This window comes from Cavia porcellus, unplaced genomic scaffold (genome assembly GCF_034190915.1).
Source record: "Cavia porcellus strain 051 isolate PalLab524CR breed Dunkin Hartley unplaced genomic scaffold, mCavPor4.1 scaffold_16, whole genome shotgun sequence".
Classification (NCBI taxonomy): domain Eukaryota; kingdom Metazoa; phylum Chordata; class Mammalia; order Rodentia; family Caviidae; genus Cavia; species Cavia porcellus.
Genome location: NW_026947499.1, coordinates 40,999,262 through 41,012,841, shown reverse-complemented (window position 1 = coordinate 41,012,841; position 13,580 = coordinate 40,999,262). Strand labels below are relative to the sequence as shown.

General features: G+C 47.6%; 1 protein-coding gene across 2 annotated transcripts in view; it reads left to right on the top strand.

Moving 5' to 3' along the window:
* The window catches only part of Tekt5 (tektin 5), a 37,842-nt gene that overhangs the window by 15,886 nt on the left and 8,376 nt on the right, over positions 1–13,580 (top strand). The window lies entirely within an intron of this gene.

Below are 13,580 nucleotides of genomic sequence, written 5' to 3'. Positions count from 1 at the left end.
GGGCTCCAGGAATCAAAGGAGCCACATGAATGGTCTCCCTGTGCTGTATGACTTAGCTTCTGGCTGGGGGCAGTGGTGGCTATGGAATTTGCACAGAAGGGACTTAGGACCACAGTCTTGCTAGAAGATGATGAGAATCCAGGGAACCAGCCTTGTGTATGTATTTGTAAACAGCCCCCTTTCAATTGTGTGTGGGGCTTAATGGGCTACAAACAGGGTTGGATGGAAATTAGAGGGGCGGTCTATGTCCATCAACATCTGCCAGTGTTTGACCTGTGTGTGCCAGAGGCAGACAAAACTGAAGTTTGTATCAAATACCTGCAAAGTGTAACTGGTGTGATGAGGGAGGCAGCAAGGGGCTGGGGCAGTTGCCCCTGAGGCTTGCGCCAGTGAGGTAGATGGTGGGGATGGTTCCACCAGGAACAGATTGATAGGAGTGAGGCAGCCGCAGGAGGAGGCAATGGACTCCAGAGTCTGGGACAGAGTCCGGGCTGCAGCTGGAGGAAGTGACAGTCTCAGCTCATCCGGCCCTGGTAGGTCTGCTGAAGGGTTTAGGAGTTTCACTGGAGACAGTGGGGGAACTTTCAAAGGCTTTAAGGGGGAAAGGTGTTGGGACCCAGTTTCATCCTTGAGTTGATCTCTTTTCCTCGTGGCTGGAGGAAGGTTGCAGGGGTCAGTTGCGCTGAGGGGATGGCCTCAGATGGGACAGGGAAGGGGGAGATGTGAGACTTCCTAAGAAGGCAGAGTAGGCATGTGCTCCTTCCCTCCTGTCTTTAGGCTCACCTTCCGGAGCAGACTTAGTACATGTTTTTGCAAAGGATCAGGTAATGGAAATTTTCAGCTTTGCGGGTGGTATGGTTGCCATTTGTGGTGACTCAGTTTCACAGATGTATCACATAAGCTACCATAGACATTGCTTACACAAAGGCGCGTGGCTGTATTCTGCTAAAACTTCATTTACAGAATCAGGCAATGGGTCGTATTTTGTCCATCCTTGCTCTGGAACTTAGTTCACAAGTCCTTTTCTCCAGGAATCCTTCTTACCCCTGCAGTTTATTCACACTCACCACCTCTGGGGAGCTGCTGCCGTCCCCAGACTATGTTTATCACGTGTACCTGGGACTGTGGTCAGGAGTACAGACTCTGAGCTGGACTTCTTGGAACCCTGGACAACGTTCTTAACTCTCTGTGATTCAGTCTTTTATTTGTAGAGCAGGGATGAGGACAAATCCCACCTTAGGGCTGCCATGAGGATGACTGGACTTGGTCCACAAGAAACACCATGTCCCTGCCATGGCTATGACTTCACTGTGTTTGTTGACTCGTTCATCTGAGCTCTTCAGAGCATCCTGATTCAGCCCTGCACCTGGACACTTACTTACCAGACTGCCTGGCACCCCCAAAACCTTTATGCAGTGAATGAAGGGAATCTACAATGCTGAGTTCTGGGCTGAAGTTTTAAAAAAAACATGAATTGATGAATGCTTTTTTTTTTTAACTTTTAACTTTTTATCGGTACTGGGGACCGAACTCACAACTGCCTGCTTGCAAGGCAGGTGCTTATGCCGCTAAGCTGAATCCCCAGCCCCTTGATGAATGCTTTTAATGTCACATTTCTCTTATGTGTGCAAAGTAAATTTTTTTTGCTAAAATATATATTGCATAAAATTTAGCATTTAACCACTTTATAAAAGTGTACAGTCCAGTGATGTTAACTATATATTCAAATAGTTGTGCAACCATTGTCACTATCTCCAAAGCTTTTTTGATTTTCCCAAATTGAATCTCTGTACCCACTAACAGTAATTCCCCTCTACTCCACCTTCAGCCTTCCATCCCACTTCCTGTTTCTGCGAATTTGATTGTTCTAGGTACCTCCTGAAGTGGAATCGTAGGTTACTGGTCTTTTTAGGACTGGCTCGTTTCCCTTCAAGACCCACACACTATGTCAGAATTCCCTTCAGAAAGGCAGAATTATATCCCACCATCTGAGCATGCCACGCTTTGCTGATCCACTATCCCTCTGTGGACCCTTAGGAAGCTTCCATCTTTTGGCTTTCTTTCACGGGGCGTTTCACATGGTGGAGCAAATGCAATTCGTTGTCAAGCTCATTGCCAGGAGTGGAGTTTACAGTGTGAGGGCGACTGGAAATCTCCTCAGGTAGTGCTGTACTTTCTGATCTGTGGAACAGGGCATAAGAATTCCCACCTGTACATTCTGTTCTTGTGAGCATTGATGAGTTGTTATCTTGGTATTTTTAGAATGATGCTTTTCTGAAGGTAACTGTAAATATTAATATTATCAGTGGGAAAAAAAGACCTTTTGGGTGGAAGTAGTTGAGTCAAACCTCTTCCCTTTCAAAAGTTTTCCAGAGAAGTTTTGAGTTTTACTAACAGCCACATCACTGCTGATCAGAGGGTTTCTGCCACCTCATAGATGTTTATTAATAGTCATTGCTTAACACCAGCTGCTTTGCAACAAGCAACACCATATGGAAGACATCAAACCCCCATATGACACCATTGACATTTGCCTGAGCAAGAATTTGTCCTCTGGTTGGTGACTGTCTTGCAAAATGTTTTTCTAGGACATCATAAAAGGTGATGCAGTGAACGTAATTGTACCATTTCACCTTTTCATGCTTTGGCTAGAGGATTTGAATTGCTTCCTTTCAAATTTTAACTGTTCCACCTGATGCTTTTCCTTAAGAGGTATTTCTGGAAAGCTCTGGGTACTCATCCTCACTTTAGCAGCAAAGCAGCAATTTCCCAAGTGGTCATAGGAACCGATTTAGTGAGGCCAGGTCTACACGGCTTTCCATGTAGGTGGTAGTTTGGGCTGTGGAGTTTCATCCCTACGGCCAGTTCTAGAAAATGCGCTGGTGCCTCATCCCCTCAGGAGCAGTTTTGAGACCTTTGAGTCTTGGCAAGAATGGGGGCTGCAGGCTTCTGGACTGCAGCAGGTGAAGACCACAGATGGGAGTGAGCTGAGAGCAGGACCCTGAGAGCTCCAGATAAACCAATCCCACTACATCCAACGGCCCAAGTGCGTGTGGGGTGGAGGGCTCTTTCTGTGGAGGGAAAGATGCACAAAAGTGCCTTTCTGGGAAAGAGGTTTGGGAGAGAAACACTCTCCTGCTTAGAAAGGACTTTCTCTAAGGATATAGGAACCAGGTCCTGCCAGGCAAAATGACATTAGACACATTATGTAGATGGAGCATTAATATCACTGAATCACACACAGAGGAGGTTCTTCCTCCTTCAATCCTGAGCCTTTGTGGGTGGGCACGAGTTGCTGGGATGCCCCCTCACCTGCAGAACACCCACCCATCCACCTTTGCACAGAGAGGCCGCCTTGAGCTGCCAACTTGAGGCATGTGACCATATCCTGCCAGGTTTAAAATAGCATGGTTTTACTTTTTGTCTTGTTTCATGCATTATTATTATTATTTGCTTTATGGCAAATAAGGCTTGACTTCCCACTGATTTTGTTTCTTTTTAAGTGAATTGATCTGAAGAAAAGGTGACACTTGTAATGCAACTAGGGGACAGGTTATGACAAAGTGGTGAGAGTAGTTGTGGGAAATAGCAGGGTAGAGCTGTGTGTTTCAAATGCTGTTTTACCATTTGTGCAATAATCATCACGTCACCCCGGGAGATTTTGCTAAAATCTGAATCTGATTGAGCAGGTCTGGATTAGGCCTGAGAATCTGCATTTTGAACATGCTCCCCTAGGGTACTGATGCTCTGGAAGGGAGTAGCTAGAATTCGGATTATAAAAATGAGCTGGCTTTAGGGGCTGGGGATTTAGCTCAGCGGCATAAGCGCCTGCCCTATAAGCAGGCAGTTGTGAGTTCGATTCCTGGTATTGATAAAAACAAAAAAGACAAAAAAAAAAAAAAAAAAAAAAAAAGCTGGCTTTGAGAAACATCTGGAGAAGCAGCTGCCTTCTTCCCTCTCTCCTTCTCTCTTTCACCTTTTTTCCCAGATTCAGGTTATTGGAGGAACCAATAATCTTCCCAAAAGACAAACCCCAGTCATTTTAATTCTAATCAGATTTTCTTTAATTGCATTTTGCTTCCCTGATCACAAGTCAAACATAATCATTTTTTCCTCCAGGGATCACCAGGGCATTCCATCACATAAATCATGCCCAATTTGTGCAGATACAGGAGGTTGTCTGGGGTGTCTGCCACCCCTGGGCAGACAGCATAGACCTTTTCAGTCAAACCTCATTTTCCCTTTGCGATGTCCAGAGCCATGACATCGGGACTTCATGACAAGGCAGACATACCAGAAACACAACGTGATCAGGTTGTTAAAGAGATTGGTCAAGGTGTGGGCCTAGTGACTAATGTCTGTAAGCCCAGCATTCTGGGAGGCTGAGGCAGGGAAGACTACAAGTTTACACCCAGCATGGGCGACTTAGTGACTTAGCAAGACCCTGCTCCAAAAAGGAAAAGTTTTAAAAAGGACTGGGGATATAGCTCAGTGTGTGGGTCATGGGTTCAGTTCCCAGGACTGCAAAAAGGAGAAGAGAGAGAGAAGAAAAGATCAATTTCTCCACTTTTTGGGGGGTGGGGGTGGATCAAACTGAGGACCACACGCTTGCCAAGCAGGCACTTAGGCCGCTGAGCTAAATCCCCAGCCCTTCTCCACTTTTTCTTAATGGCTCCTTCTCTGCACAGGCTGTAAGATTTCAAATAGAGACTGCAAACAGGAGGACATAAGACAAACAGGGTGGGAGGCTGCCAGCAGAAGCAACCATTGAGTGGCCAGGGAAGGGACTGGGTGGTCATTTTCTATGGTGCACTCTCCATTAGCCATGGCCAGTCACCCCTGTAGCCGCTAGCAGTAGTAATTAGCATTCAGAGTCTCCAGCCCTTCCCTGCAGCTGTCCTTGTCACCTATGTCAAGTGCTCACTCTTGTGTCCACAGGACTTCTAAGCTGCATCTTAACAGATCCGGAGCCTGATTCCAGAGCTCTCACCTTCTGGCTGCTCCACATGGAGCCGTCCCACCCCACCTGATGGCTCCAGTTTCCAGGAACTTTCCGTGAGACAGGCTTCCAGTGGGTCCAACTTCCTGGTGCGCCTGGACAGCTCTTACCTCCCTCACTCACATCTAGGGGGAGATGGCCCTGTAGAGCTGCAGCACATCTATCCCCTGCTCTGGACCTTCCTCCTCTCTTTCCTGGAGTATTACAGGGGTCTCATTTACTTCTGAGCTGGCCCCTCTCTGAGCTTTTCCAATTTTAAGGTCAACTGATTACTGATTGCTAGTTTGGAGGACATTTAACCCTTGAGTAGGTCAGTTAGATTGGCAGGAAGTCCAGGTGCTTTAAATTCTTTGGAAGACCTGGGAAGGTTAACGGGAGAATGTGTGATGGGCTGTCATTGGTCACTCCCGCCAGAGCCTGCAGCATCGTCCACCTTGGCCACCGCTCATCTTGGCCAGCTCAGATGTTTGTTGCTGCCTTTGGGAGAATTGCTTGCCCCTTTGTGACCCAAGTACCCGCAGGACACATGGGCATGGCACATAGTAAACACCGACTGAGTGACTAAAATCAAAGGATGTTGAACTTGGTCCACATATTATTTGACTTTCAAATTTTTCTTTTAATAGGTTTATTTATGTTAGACATATAGCTGCACATATTTCAAGTACATGATTTAAGAGGCTTTGGCAAAAATGTCACAAAACTGTCACCTTAATCAAGGTGGTAGCTATGTGTATCACCAGGAAGTCCCCAGGGCCCCTTTGTAATCTTTGCCTCCTGCATTCCCATACAGCACCCATCTGCTTTCTGTCCCTAGAGATTAGTTTGCATTTTTCTAGAGCTCTGTATAAATGGAGACATATTCTGTTTTGTATACTCCTTATTTAACATTCGGCTTTTATCCTTCAGCATGATTTTGAGATTCGTGGTTTTCTAATGGCTGAGCATTAGGTTTTGCACAGATATTGTGCAGTATGGCTATACCACGCTGTAGGTGTTGGACACGTAGACTATAATTTATTTTTTCAATATGCATTGGCGAACATTTAGGTTGTTTCTAATTTGGTGGTTACAAATAAAACTGCTGTGACAGTTATTTATACACATATGTATGTACTCTGCTAGAGTTTTAAGAAACATTTTGGTAAAAAAAAAAAAATACGGAGATTTCATACCAAAATTTTACAAAATTGGTAGCCATTCAGAACCCGTGTCTCTAGGAAAATAGTAGATCAGCGTTGAGCGTCTGCCACTTGTGTGCTGACTGGGCGTAGGTGCCGCAGACGCCCCAGGCTCTGTGACCCCCAGCTGTACTCCCCACTACACGTTTCCCGAGTTTCCCCTGCTCTGGTAGCCTGTGTGCACATTCTGCTTTGTGTCTCAGAGGAAACTGAAGGAACCAGATGTAGAAAGCCAGGCATGGAAAGAGTTTAAACAGACCACAGAGGAGCTGTGAATTAAACCTTAAAGATTTCCTTTTATGTCGAAGTTTCTTGGGATTTTGACTTTTTAACAGCCATTGGCATCAGCAAAACTACCCACTTCCTTGGAAGGGCTGGGCGGGAAGGTGTGGCGTCTGAGGGGTGAGAGCTGGGCTGTGATCTGAGGCCTCAAGTGCCAGCTTCCAGCCCCTCTGTTTGTCCAAGGAGGTCTGGAACCCATTGTGGAGTGGGAAAGGCTTTTATGCTCTGCATGCAGTGGACCCCTTCCAGCGCCGGGGCCTCAGCCAAGCTACCGATTCTAAAACTGGCCCAGCCCTGGGAAGTGGAGCCAATGGCCTGCCCCTGGCTCACCAGGCTATCACAAAACACCACTGAGCCCAGGTGAGAGTTCCCCTCTCTACAAGTCCCTTTGACTCACTGTGAGGCCAATCCAACTTTAATACCTCCCTACCTTCCCAACACAAAGGCATCTGGCCTCAGGCTTAAATTTTTCAGAGACAGCCGGTCATAGTAAAAACTTTTTTATTTTTTTCTTCCATTTCTCTACTGTTGTGGAACCCTGAACCCAAGGAAAGGGGTACCACTTTTCCTCTTGTGGTGATGATATACATATTTTATTTGTAATACAGAATGGGAGAGGTGCTCAGCAGTGGTATACTTGCCTAGCAGACACTAGGCCCAGATTTCAGCTCTAGCACCTCCCTCCCTCAAAGTCATTAGCTAAAGGACGGATGGAGTGAGGGCTGATTTGGAGAAAAAGAGGAAATAATTGCACAGATAGTGTGTAGTCTGAGAAATGTGGTGCCTATGATGCCGCATGACTAAAGTTTGGGAATCACCAGTGTAATGGTTACCCTGCCTCGATGCGTGAGATATGATTGAAAAAATACAGTGCATGTTTAAACTTTTACAAAATCATTGCAATAAAACACACATGGCCATTAATCCCCCTCAAAATCCTCCCCAACTTTTCAGACACATTCATTTCATCCTTCGGGCCACTTCTGCAGCAGGTCTGGAAGTCTGCTTTTGTGAGTGTCTTTGTCCTGTCGTGGATGCCTTGATGTCCTGAATCCATTCAGAAGATTTACCTTTTAAGGTCATTTTGACTTTGGGGAAGAGTCAGCCATTGGTTGCATGGTGCCAGATCGGTGAACATGGTGGCTGAGGACCACCGCGATGTTTTATAAGCCTGCCTTCGGTACTGGGTGGCGCTTCCAGTAACATTCACCGGCTTGTGACCACACCTCGCAAGGCACTCACTTGCAGTGTGAAGAAACTCGTAGCTGGCTTGCTATGATCATCCTGACTGCCACATCTCAAGAAAACACACCACACCATCATAGGATTTGGCCAAGGGAATCATCCCATACCCCGAGGCAGTGGCGACCAGGTTTCAGGCGGGCACGGTTTTCACCTGTGAACTGGTTTTAGAATGACAGTGTATTTCTGGCTTCCTGAGATTATCTTCCCTGTGACCTCTTCCATGTGGGCTCTGTCAGCCGTGGTGGTTGCTCACCTCAGTTCTGGCTGTCTCTCGTGGTCTGAATTTCCATAGAAATTGAAATTTGAGTAATTTCTTTTTCTGCATTGTTTCTAACTGGCAGGGACTCTGTCCTCCAGAGCAGTGTGACAATGTTGGGAAACATCTTTGATTGCTACAGCCAAGTGAAGGGTGTACCTGACCTCTAGTGAACAATGGCTGAGGCTGCTGCTGGACATTCTAAATGGCACAGGATACCCCCACACAGGAGAATGATTTGTCTCCAAATGTCAATAGGCAACAAAGTGAGAAACTTTGCTATAAAAGGAATTCAGGCCTGAAGTGGTGGCACTCACCTATATTCTTGGCACTTGGGGAGGCTGAGGCAGGAGATGGCCTGCCTGAAAAAAATGAATTTTAGGTACTAACAAGAAACAGGAATATTTTAGGGGGTGAGGATTTCTAGAATTTTGGGTCTAGACTGGGTCCTCCCCTAAAGCAGGAAGAATGTAAGGCACAGCCAGGCTCAGAATATCTAGTAAGGTATGTCCTAGCAAGATTCTGGCTTGTTCCAAGTTAGAACTTGCTCCCCAGTGAGTCCTTATCACTCACCTCCCTGGGACTTGTCTCTCAGCCTCTCTTGGGCTCCCAAGCATTAACGTGGGCTTATCTCCTCCTGGTCCAGCTTCCCTTCCATTTCCATGTTCTGTGCAGATGGCCGGCTTCAGTTCTGGCTCTGGGCCCTCTGTACCTCTCTGTGCCTCAGTTTCCCCCTTTGTCAAACAGGAGAAGTCACAGTTGGCAAATAAGTAAAAATAAGAATACCACATTGATCACTCAGTAAGTGATAGGTGAATCTTAGCTATAAAAATGTTACTGAGCCATGGTCCCATTTCCGACCTGGGAGACAAGCAGGATGACTGAGAGCACATGGCACTTGGGCTGAGTTTTGGTGTCAGTGAGGCAGTAGTGGCAAATCTATGCACCTGTGTTTCCTTCAAGATAATGTATGAGTTGTTTTTTTCTAAACCAAAACCTCAATTATCAGGTTATTTGCAGTGTTGACACTTTGCAATAAATAAGTAGTTTGGGTTGCAGTTTGGGTACCTGGTCTCTAATAGGTTCACCGTCACTGCAGTAGGGGATCTTGGGAAAGCAACCCTTCTGAATCTCAGTTTCCTAACCCATAAGAGAAATGATCCTGCCAGCAACTTTCCTTTAGAGCAAAGTTTCCTGGAAGCTGTTGACACTGGGGGTCAAATCATTCTCTGGTGCAGGAGTGTCCTCTGCCATATGAATGTCTAGCAGCACCCTGAACCACTGTCCACTAGTGCCAGGGGTCACCCCTTATTGGCTGTAGCAGTCAAAGACGACTGCCCGTGAAGAGCGGGTGAGAAGGTATAGGCGAGCAGGTCTCCCCCAGGTGCACACTGATATCATGAAGATGCCTGCATCTCTCTCTAGGGTGTTTCATTTGATTGCTCAGTGTGGCCTGAAACACACACAGCTTGTGAAAGTTTCCCTGGGTGACGAGTGTTCTGGAACATGCCTGAAATCTTAGCATTTGGGAATATTGCAAGTTTGAGCCCAACTTGAAGGACGTAGTGAGACCTTGTGCAAAACAAAACAAGCCAAAACAACAACAAAAAGGACTGAGGATATAATAGCTCAGTGTAAACACTTTGGATTCAATTTGCTAACGCCCTCCTCTTTCTTCTCTCCCTGCAGCAGATACACGCTTATAGATCCTGTGTGGTAGACTCAGTTAGGGGCTGGAGATACAATAGGGAACCAGAGAGCCAAGATTCCGGTGTTTAGGGACCTTGTAATCTAGTAAAGAGACAAGTTTAAAAAATGGATCCATATAATTAAAAATTGTATTGAGAAGAATTTTGAAACCAGAAATGGCGGGTCCCCATGAATCTTCCCAGGTACAAAACGGTCCCCTCTCTAGCAGGGAATCCTCCAGTCCCATTGTCAAATCCCTCCTCCGCTTTCAGAATCTGTGACCCGGATTGCCTCTCAACACTACTGTGTCTAGCAGTCTGGCAGTTTCTAATGGCTCCCATAAGCTCCCTCTCAACAGAGGTTTAGGCCAATTTCCTGCCCAGTGCCATTAGCCAGCATCTGGAGACATTTTGGGTTATCACATTGTTTGCTGGGTGGGGGGCGGCTGTTCGCATAGTGGGTAGAGGTCAGGGGTCTTGTTGACACCTAATGTCAAGGTGTGAGGCAGAGAATAAGGTCTGGAACACCCTGAATTCGCTGCCAGGTCCCTCTGGAGCCCTTCTCTCTTTTCTCTCCTTGCTCCTGGGCTTGGCTGAACTTGAGACTCTTCCACCATTTGACCAGAAAGACGATTTCAAGCTGGGGAGTCTGCCTGGGCCAGGCATCTCCTTGGAAACCCCTTGGCTTCGTGCAGTTTGGAAAACAATAAATTTGCAAGGTTGCACAAAGTATTCAGAAGCCTGAAACTGGCTGGAACTGCTAAATCCATTTTTCCCTTCCACATCAAAAAAATTTCCTGGCTTTAGAGGCTCTCTCTGCTGTCACAAGACAAGATGCAGGCAGATAGTTTTACATGGCAAACAACCCTGCCAAATGTAGCCCCCCTTGCAGAGCTGTCGGGTAGATTTCTGTTCCTGCCAGAAATATCCAGCACGCTTTTCCACTGAGCTGAGGTTCATTTTGTCTGAGGCAGACCTGATTGCTGCCTTTCACACTCCATACATGGTCAGGGAGCATCTCTGGTACCAGCCTCACCCTCTCCGCACGCTGGGCACTTCCAGCTGGTCTCCTACAAGGGGCCAGGGTGGAGAAGCATGGTTGAATTTGCCTTTTTGCTGCAAGTATGGAGAAGAGGGAAAGACTTCTGAGTTAGCCTCACCTGGTGCAACACGAATTCTGGGACCTCTCTTTCAGTTAACTCACCTCTCCCTCCCAAAACGCTATGGAGAAAGGTTCATTCCAAGCACCGCTTTACAGGTGAGGAAACTGAGGCCAAGTGACTTGCCGAATGCCCTTCATCTTATCCAGAGAGCTGAGATCTTAAGTCTCTGTGAGAGTCTGACACTTTCGGCCAGGAGCTGTGATGTCCAAGGGTAGAAGATGAATATCACAGTTCAAGCAATGGGAGTGAATTTCCTTCCTTCCTCTCTCTCTCTCTCTCTCTCTCTCTCTCTCTCTCTCTCTCTTCTACCATCTTTCTATTTTTGCAGTACTGGGGATTGAACTCAGGGCTGTATCCCCATCCCTATTTTATTGTTTTATTTTTTAGAGACAGGGCTTCACTAGTCACTAAATTTTCCAGGCGGGGTTTGAACTTGTGATTCTCCTGCCTTAGCCTCCCAAAGTGCTGGCATTACAGGTGTGGGTCGCCACCCTCAGACCCTCCACGTTTTGTTTGAACAGGGCCCTCTGTAGATTGGATGATGAGCGGCCATGCTGGCCATGCCCATGCAGTTCATCAACTCAAGTGTCAGTCTTTTCCAGAAACAGCCTCACAGACATACCCAGAAATAAGGCTTTATTAGCTGTCTGAGTCTCTCTTAGTCCAGCAGTGGACATGTACTGTAGAATTAAACATCTCACGTGAGTAATCTCATTTAGTTTTCTCAACAACCGTGGGGGGAGGTTACTCGTACAGCGGTTTCACACTAAAAAGGGATCAGTAGATTTTGAGCACGGTTTGCTGACACACTGAGAGCTTGTGATCCAGGCATGGTCACATAGCAAATGAGAGCAAGGCCTGGAGTGGGAACCCACATAGGCATGACTGTGAGAGGCCTGAGGTGAAATGGACCTGTGCCTGGATGCGTGGCGGCGTACGGTGGTGGCATGCAGGAGGCTAGCAGCCCCCCTTCCCTGGCTCATTGCATTTGACTGGCAGGCAGCCTGCCGGGTGGGAGCACAGAGTGGGGGACAGGGATAGGAAGTGAGGTGGGTCCCCCTCACGTCACCCTTTTCTCAGCTGAGTTCCTGCTCCCAGTCAGGGTGGCAGGGCAGGCTGCCACAAGCTGGGTGCCAGGACTCCTCCCATGGGGTGACCTGGGCCGGTCCCCAGCATCCCCGCCCAGCCTCTGGGATGAGCCAGGCTGCACCCCAGGAGCCTCTTCCCTTCCCCTCCATACTTTTCCAGCTTTGTAGGAGACAAAGAGATTAAATAAAGTCCTTGAAATGGAGAATGGGGGCATCAGGAAGCCCCTCAGAGCCTGAGGACCAGACAGAGAAAAGCCAGCTATTTGTGTGTGTGTGCTCCTGTTGATGAGAGATCCCTGTGTGGTTGGGACACTTTACAGGATATGTTTTTAGGAAGAACAAATACATTTTGAGAAGAGTTGGTTGTGGCACCATTGTTCTGTGACTGTAAACATGCTTGTGCCTCCTCAGTTCTGTGCCAGGGCAGTGAAGGGGTTCCCACGCTTGCTTGCTAAGGTTTCTGGAAGCTTCTCTGCCAAGGCCCTATGTGATAGGATGATTAGGGAAGGCCTTCTAGGATTTTAGCCATGATCTGAAAGAGGTGGGGAAGTGAGCCCTTTGGGCAATTGTGGAGGGCATTCTAGGCAGAAGGGACAGTCTGTGCAGAGGTCCTGTGGTGAGAAGATGCTTGATTGGGGGGCGGGTAGAGTGACTACAAAGGGACACAGGAGTGTGTGAGACGTGCCCTGTGCATGTGTGCACACACCTGTATGCAGCAGGCACCTTGAGTCTGAGGCTCCTGAGCGCTAGAGCATGTGCCAGCTTGCCCAGATCCTCCCATCTGAAAGCAGCCTGTGCTCCCAGCACCCTCCCTTCCTGGACTGAGGTCTGCATTGCTAGGCTTCGGTGAGCAACAGGCAGAACTCTGAGCCCGGGGGCTAGAGCTCCAGGTCTTGGAAGCTCCAGGTGGACATAAATTGCCCCTAACTCCTAAGAAGCCTGCGCTGACAGGAGTCCCCTCCCCAGTGCCCTTGCTGCCGTGCCTTCCATAGCCAAAAGGTCACCTACGCGCACAGCTCCCAAACTGCCCCCACCTCTTCAGTCAGTACTGGAGGTAAAATGATTCACTTTCCCCGAACAGGGTTTCTGTTAGCCCAGACCGCACTGACTTACAACATTTATGCACACCTGCAGCCATGAGCCCATCTCCTTCCACTGTGGCACCTTATTTTTTTTTTTAATATGCCCTGTACCCCTGGTTTTGATCTCTCACTGACTTACTTTTTTTTTTTTTTTCCGGTTACTTACGACCTTGTGCTTGCCAGGCCAGCATTTGTGCCACTGAGCTAAACTCCCAGCCTCACTGACTTTCAAACCACGTAGAGAGGTTCTGAAAAGTCCTAATGCCCACATTACAGCCCAAACCCACAAACCAGAACCTCCGAGGTGTGAGGTCAAGACGCAGACGTCTTAAAATTCTCCAGGGAATTCCAAGGTGCCACCAAGTTTGGAAGTCTTTGACCTTTACTAGTAGATCATATTTTTTAAAATCACCCCTCCCCAAGAAAACAGGCTGCATTATTTTAAATGGAAATGTCAGAGCTGTAGGGAATTTCTCCTTTCTGATCTCTGAGGGAGGTGGGTTCCACCTGGGCCTGCAGTCGTGGCATACACTGCCCGTGCAAAGTCCCTCACACTCTACTCTGCCTGCCCTCCTTTCTCTCCTTGCTGCGTTCCC